Source organism: Triticum aestivum, chromosome 6A, assembly GCF_018294505.1.
Source record: "Triticum aestivum cultivar Chinese Spring chromosome 6A, IWGSC CS RefSeq v2.1, whole genome shotgun sequence".
In the NCBI taxonomy this organism is placed as follows: domain Eukaryota; kingdom Viridiplantae; phylum Streptophyta; class Magnoliopsida; order Poales; family Poaceae; genus Triticum; species Triticum aestivum.
In genome coordinates this window covers 52,091,300-52,098,904 of record NC_057809.1, presented here as the reverse complement: position 1 = coordinate 52,098,904, position 7,605 = coordinate 52,091,300, and positions in this window count along the sequence as shown.

The window sequence follows — 7,605 nt, the reverse complement described above, 5'->3', positions numbered from 1 at the left end:
ACACCCCGACCCCGACCCCGACCCCGAGACGGCACCCCGACACCGACAGGACACCCCGACCACCGACACCTCCCGAAAAGGTGTTCTTTGGCCTTCCAGAGGCCGACGGGGTCATATATTTGTGAATTATTAGTTAGGTCATATATTTTCGATTTTGTTATGAAAAACATCATATATAATTGTGTTGATCGTGTAGTTTTAAATGTGCAGTTGTTTCATCGCTGCAAGGTTTGGTGTTCGACGACCTCGCCGTGCGTTTGACGAGCTCTACCCCTTCGTTCGTGGGTGAGCACAAATGACAAGTCCTCCTCCCCCATTAATTATTTGATCTATTCCGATGAAACTTGATAGCTAGCTATATATGTGTCTTGAATCATCAGTATACGTAACCAATATGTGTCTCCCGTTCGAAAGCGTCATAGTTATAAATATGCATGCATTTGCATATTTATAACCTTGATTCTTTCGAATTGTCCAACGCTATCCATGGACAGCCCGAGTATGTGTAGATTGGGTTCGTTTTCCCATATGCTTTGCTCCGGATCTGACACATATATTTCGTCAGTGCCTCCCCTGTTGTTCTCCGGGTACACATCCTCTCTGTTTATTGCAGAGACGTGTATCAGGAGAACAGCGGGGAGGTGCTGCCGAAATTTTGCGTTGGATCCGGAGCATAGCATGGGAAAATGAACCCAATCTACACATACACGGGTGGGATTAGGACCTATCATTACCTATTAGAGTGTAGGTTGCATGGACGTAATAAAATTGACAAAGTAGATCAACTGATGAATATATACATGGTGAATTACATATATAATTGTTGTGTATCCAGTAGCTCTGAAAGTCAAGATGAGTGACCGTTCTTGGATGTATACCGGTCACACTAGTCAGAACAAATGGAGCGCTGAATGGTTCACAAAAACTAAGGGGTTTGTGCAAGCCGCATTTGCAAATGGCCAAAAGAAAACCTGGTGCCCCTGTTTTCGGTGCGGCAATTGGGAAAAGAAGACAGAGGCTGAAATGGGCAAACACCTGCAGAAGAGTGGTTTTACGCCCGATTATACGGTGTGGACATTTCATGGTGAGTCTGCCCAACGTGACCGAGCTGAGGTGGATCGTCGTCGCACTGACGAGCATGGTACCGGGATGGAAAACATGGTGCAAGGCTATGATGATGCTCGGGATTCGGACGAGGAGATGGAGGAATCTGCAAAGGCCTTCAATGAAATGTTGGAGTCTTCGAAACGTCCGCTCCACGAGCACACTGAGCTTTGTCAATTGGATGCCATCTCACAAGTAATGGCTCTGAAGGCTCAGTTCAACTTGGGCAGAGAATGCTATGACGCAATTATGACAGTATTTGGACGCTTTCTACCCAAAGGCCATGTAATGCCTGCAAACCTGTACCAGTCGGACAAAATCCTTCGTGCACTGAAGATGCCCTATGAGAAGATACATGCCTGTGAGAAAGGATGTGCCTTATTTAGGCTTGACTATGCGGACTTGAACTATTGTCCCATTTGCAAGTCTTCCAGGTATATTGTGGTAGACAACGGTATGGGTGAGAAGACACAGACCAAAATCCCCGTTAGTGTTCTTCACTATATGCCAATTGTACCAAGACTTCAACGTCTTTTCATGGTCGAAGAGACGGCCAGACAGATGACATGGCACAAAACAGGCAAAAGAACCGAACTAGATGCAGATGGGAATTTGATGATGGTACACACATCCGATGGTGTTGCATGGAAAAAGTTTGATGAATTACATGCTGACAAAGCGGCAGATCCGAGGCATCCTCGAGTCGGCATCAGCACGGATGGGTTCAGTGTGTTTGGTATGACGGCAGCCCAATACAGTTGTTGGCCCGTATTTGTCTTTCCACTCAATCTCCCCCCCGGACAGATTATGCAAAGAAAGAACATTTTCCTTACGTTGATAATTCCAGGACCCAACTATCCGGGCAAAAATATGAATGTGTACATGCAGCCGCTTAAGGACGAATTGCAAGAAGCCTGGGATAATGGGTTCAAGACATATGACGCCTTTAGCAAACGGAACTTCATAATGCGTGTCTGGTACATGTACTCGACGCATGACTTGTCGGCGTATGCGCTATTCGTTGGCTGGTGTGTGCATGTAAGGTTCCCGTGCCCCACATGCAAGGGAGCTCTTGAGTTTCGTTGGCTTCAGGCCGGTCGCAAGTTTTCTTGCTTCGACATGCATAGACAGTTCCTGGATCCTCGCCATAAGTTCAGGAAAGACAAGAAGAACTTCATCAGGGGTAGAGTTGTCAAAAACTCTGCACCACCTGCATTGACAGGCCAACAGACCCTGGATCAGTTAAACGCTCTCGAGCCAGATCCACAACGTCCAGGGTACTTCAAGGGGTATAATACTAAGCATGCGTGGACTCACAAAACATGCTTATGGGATCTGCCTTACTTCAAAGACCTCCTTTGCCCACACAACATCGACGTGATGCACACTGAGAAGAATATCGCCGAGGCACTTTTTGGTACATTGTTCGACATAGATGGGAAGTCAAAGGATAATACTAAGGCTAGAGTCGATCTGGAGGCGCTATGTGATAGGCCGTTACAAAACATGAAAGAACCGAAAGGAAAGCAGAACTGGACGAAGCCAAAGGCATGGTTCAATCTTGGAAGGCCAGCTATGAGGGAAATTCTCTTGTGGGTGCAACAGCAGTTGATGTTCCCCGATGGGTATGCAGCGAATCTAAAGAGGGGAGCGAATCTTGATAAACTGAAGATATTTGGTCTCAAGAGTCATGATTGGCACATATGGATTGAGCGAGTAATGCCGGTGATGTTGCGTGGCTTCATCCCTGAGGATGAATGGCTAGTACTGGCAGAACTCGGCTATTTCTTCCGTGTTCTTTGTGCGAAAGAACTATCGCATGGCGTGCTAGAAGAAATGGAAGAGTTGGCGCCGGAGTTGATCTGCAAGTTAGAGAAGATCTTTCCACCGGGCTTCTTTAATCCAATGCAACATTTGATTTTGCATCTCCCGACCGAGGCAAGATTGGGGGGGGGGCGTGCAAAATCGTTGGTGCTACCCAACTGAGAGGATGCAGAAGACGCTTCGAGAAAAATGTAAAAATAAACGTAGAATTGAAGCATCGATGGCTGAGGCATTCATCACAGAGGAGGCGGCAAACTTCGTAACAGCGCACTACGAAGCCAAAAATCGTCATTTGCATAATCCGAAGCCTCGGTACAATGCTGACGAGCCTAAAAAGGGTGGATCCAACCTCAGCCTATTCAAAGGGAATCTCACACCAGCTAGTGTTTCACATCCAGTATCTTTGGATAACGAAGAATGGTGGACCATTTCGTTGTATATCTTCAACAACCTGATAGAAGTGCGGCCGTACATCGAGTAAGTTCTCGGTACATTGTTTCGCAACTTCTATTTCCTTTGAACTACTCTTATTCCTGGATATGTCATACGGTCGATACGTCGCCATATTCTCGTATGGAGCGGAGATCCAAAAGGATTCCGTCGAAGAGTATGAGCTTCTCGCAAAGCAAGGAGGTGTCTATCCCGGTTTCATCTCTTGGTTCAAACAAACGGTAATTTCTATTAGACAATATCATTTCATTCGCTAATTTGTGCATAATGCAACAATCCTTTCATATTAAACTTGTAGGCTAATTCAGAGTCTATGGACGCCGAACCGAGACAAGTCGCTAATGGTTTTGACTATAAGGTCCGTTCATTTGACAAGTACGACATCAACGGGTATCGCTTTCGTACCTATGGCAAAGAGCTATCTGTGGCCGATCGAAAGTCTACAAATTGTTGTGTATCTGCTATCGGTGAAGGAGGTACCGAGTATTATGGGAGAGTTGAAGCAATTTATGAACTTCTGTTCTATGGTGAAAACCCACCGAATGTCGTAGTCTTCAAATGTTATTGGTTTCAGCCGAAGGAGACTAGGACTCATGAACATATAGGGCTAGTTGAAATCAACCAAAGCACTCATTTAGATGTTCCTGATGTCTATATTATGGCTCAACAGGCGACCCAAATATTCTATCTACCGTGGGCCTGCCAAACTAATCCAATTCTGAAAGGTTGGGATGTCGTTTATGAAGTGCCGCCACGTGCTAGACTTTCTCCCCCAAAGGAAGAGGATTATGAACCTCACATTAACCCAGACACATATGAAGGAGAATTCTTCCAAGAGACACGTCTTTCCAAAAAGCGTTTCAAGAACCGCTATACTTCACCCCAAAACATTGAAGTAGACAGTGACAATGAATCCGACATCACCCCAGAGGAGGAACAAGAAGAGCCGGAACAAGAAGAGGTTACTACTGCGGATGACCTATCAATGCTTGACCGATTACGTCAAGGTGGCCTTGCACATGTTGATGCCAATGAACCCTATGAGCCCATCATTGATTATAGTGATGATGATGATTATGCATTTATTGATGATACTGATCGAGATTATTAGTAGTGTCAGGTATTCAATTTTTTTATGTTGTACTTGATGATGATACACTTAAGTGATATACATATTATTATTCATGTCGGTACTTTTTTATGTTGTACTAATTTCGTTTATTCTTTGTCATGGCAGGTGTTGAAAGATGGTGGGCGCTGGTCGGGAGCGCGCCGAGGCCCCTTCTTCGTCGGCGCGTGGTGCGAGGTCTTCCATTCCACACGCACCTCTCCGCCGAGCGTTGCTGGACAGTATGGCGACACCGCCGGGCCCTTCTTCGTCGACCGCGGTGCCCAGTAGGGGACGAGGTAAGAAGAAGAGAGGAGGTGGAGCACGTGGTCGCGGGAGAGGAGGTAGGGTGACTCTTACGGCGCCTTCCTCACCACCGCCCCCAGCTGTTTCACCCGAGCACGTGACTGCTAGGGTGGACTCGTCTGAGGAGGAGGCTGCACGGACTCCGGTCCACGAGCCTCCGGTCCACGAGTCTTCGGCCCACGAGCCTCGGGTCGACGGGCCTTCGGCCCACGAGACTTGGGCCCACGAGACCCCGGAGGAGCACACATCTGGATGGGGTACCTGGTCGGGTCAGCCTGAGCATGGCGGGGAGCCGAGTGGCCATGTTGATGATGGCGGGGAGCCGACTGATGAGGAGGGGGAGGAGGGGGGCAACGTCTACCAGCGTGGTGCTACACGGCTCCCGTCCGTGCCGGTGACCCGCGAGCAGAGGTGGTTGATTTTCCCTGATGGGGAGAGGTACATAAGTGCATTTAATATTTTTGTACCTTCTGCATTCACGTTTCTTCAAATAACTAATGCGTTGGCCTTGTCATGCTGCAGGGGTTGGGACCACCATCATAGTGTCCGCCGGCCCAACTCCGTCCTTGGAGTTCTTTGCCGGCAAAACTTCCCGGGGTTTGTCACGTTGCCTGGTGAGGGTCGGCTTCCAGAGCTTGGATTGAGCTGGGAGCACTACGTGGCTGCCCCGGCCCCGCCGGATGAGATTATCGACGGTGTCGTGTGCGACACGAGGGCAGACATGGTGATCAGAAAGTTTTGGGTAATTTCTCCTTTACACATTTAAAAATCTTCAACTAGCTAGTTATTAATTATACTAATCAATATTGTCTCATTTGATTGCAGACATTCTACAGGTGTGAGGAGGGATACGAGGAGGACGTGGCACATGTTATTGAGAACGTCTGCAAGCGCCTACTCCAGAACTTATGGCACGAGGCTCGGGTGCAGGCTGTTCGAGACTACTATGCCTTGCGTGGTATCAAGAAGACCAAGCCGGCGTGCCGCGATAAGTTCCTGAGTAAGGAGCAGTACATGAAGGTAATTCTTAATGCCTTCTCTACTTAAGTTCCTTCATTTAGTAATTCTTAGCCGTAGCGCTCAAGTTTCTATTTGCTAACTTAGGCGCCTCCGAGATGGTGTGCGGATCGGATGGATTGTTGGGAGGTGTTGGTCGATGAGTGGTGCTCAAAACAATGGCTATCCCTCCACAACGAGGCCAAGGACAAACGTGCCCAAATGGAAGATGTGCCACACCATCAAGGCAGCTCCAACTTATATCAGTTCGGGCGCAACTGGGTATGTGGTTTGCTTCATGATTCATGCAATTCATTCATCATGCTAGCTTGAGCCCTTTAATTACTAATTTTCATTGTTTCTCTCTTTCAGGCACGCTACAATAAGGCGGATAAGGTGCCAGAGGTGTACGACCTGTATGCCATGGCCCACACTGCCTCTTTCAAGAAAGTCAAGGCTTTCTCTCAGTCTGACCTCGATGATGCAAACAACTTCACCAACATCTCCTCCCACAACAAGCTCGTGAGATATAGAGATGAGGGGAAGGCGAGGAAAGGGGAGGACTTTAACCCGAGCCAGGGTCCCATTGATCCAGAGCTGGTGATGATATCTGGTGGCGGGAGGTCCCATGGCTCCATATCCATTGGAGATGGACTTATCCGTTGTCCTAGCACTCTCCCGGAGATCAAGGCGCGCCAGTCGAGCTCCGCTCCTGAGATAAGGCCTCGTGAACGGCCAGTGCAACTCGCCATCAAGGTTAGTGATACATACTCAATTATCTTTCTCCATTACATTGTGTGCGCTTCCATCAATGATTACAAATGGTCATGTGAGTGGTGTTGCAGGCTGCTATACAGAGTGAGAGAGATAGAACGGAGAAACTTCTGGCGGAGGCGGCGGAGAGGCAGCGGGAGTTGGAGGAGAGGACGACAAAGATGATGGAGGAGGAGAGGGCACGGAATGACATGCAGGCAAGGGCCATGTACGAGCTCCTTGTGGTAAGTTTCTTCTATAGATTAGCCAAAACATTCATGTAGTGTTTGTCTCATTACTAACTAGTATGACTGAGTCGTCAAAACCAAATGTGCAGTCTGTGTGCGAGAAGACAGGTCAGACCGCTCCGCCGATGCCAGTGATTGCTCCTGGGACCACGGTGAGTTTTATTTGAATGGACATTACTTGCTAGTCTTAACATTTGAGTGTCATCATGCTAACAAGACATTGGAAATGATCTTTGGTGTAGCGTAACTCTAGACAAGCATCGCACGATCCTTCTTCAGCTACCGACACGAGCCACCCCGCTCCTACACCTCCTGGATCTTGGTAAGTTTATCTAGTGTTTTGCTTAACACATGCATAAAGACCTAGACTTAGCTTTATTTCCTCCAATGCTTACCATAATGACCTAGACTTAGCTTCTTCTCCTCCAAAATGACTTAATAAGCTTACCGACCTCCAAAACCATCCATTTTACCTAAGTTAGCTCTAAAACGATCTGTACTTAGCTTACTTATGTCAAAAATTGCATAATTAGCTTAGTTAGCTCATAGACGATCCATTTTACCTAAGTTAGCTCTAAAATGACCCATTTTACCTAGGTTAGCTTATAAATGATCCAGTTCATCCAAGTTAGCTCAAAAATGACCCATTTTACCTAGATTAGCTCCTAAATGATCCATTTTACCTACGTTAGCTTTAAAATGACCCATTTCACCTAGGTTAACTCCAAAATGACCCATCTTACCTAGGTTATCTCATAAACGATCCATTTCAACTAATTTAGCTCATAAATGATCCATTTCACCAAGTTAGCTAAA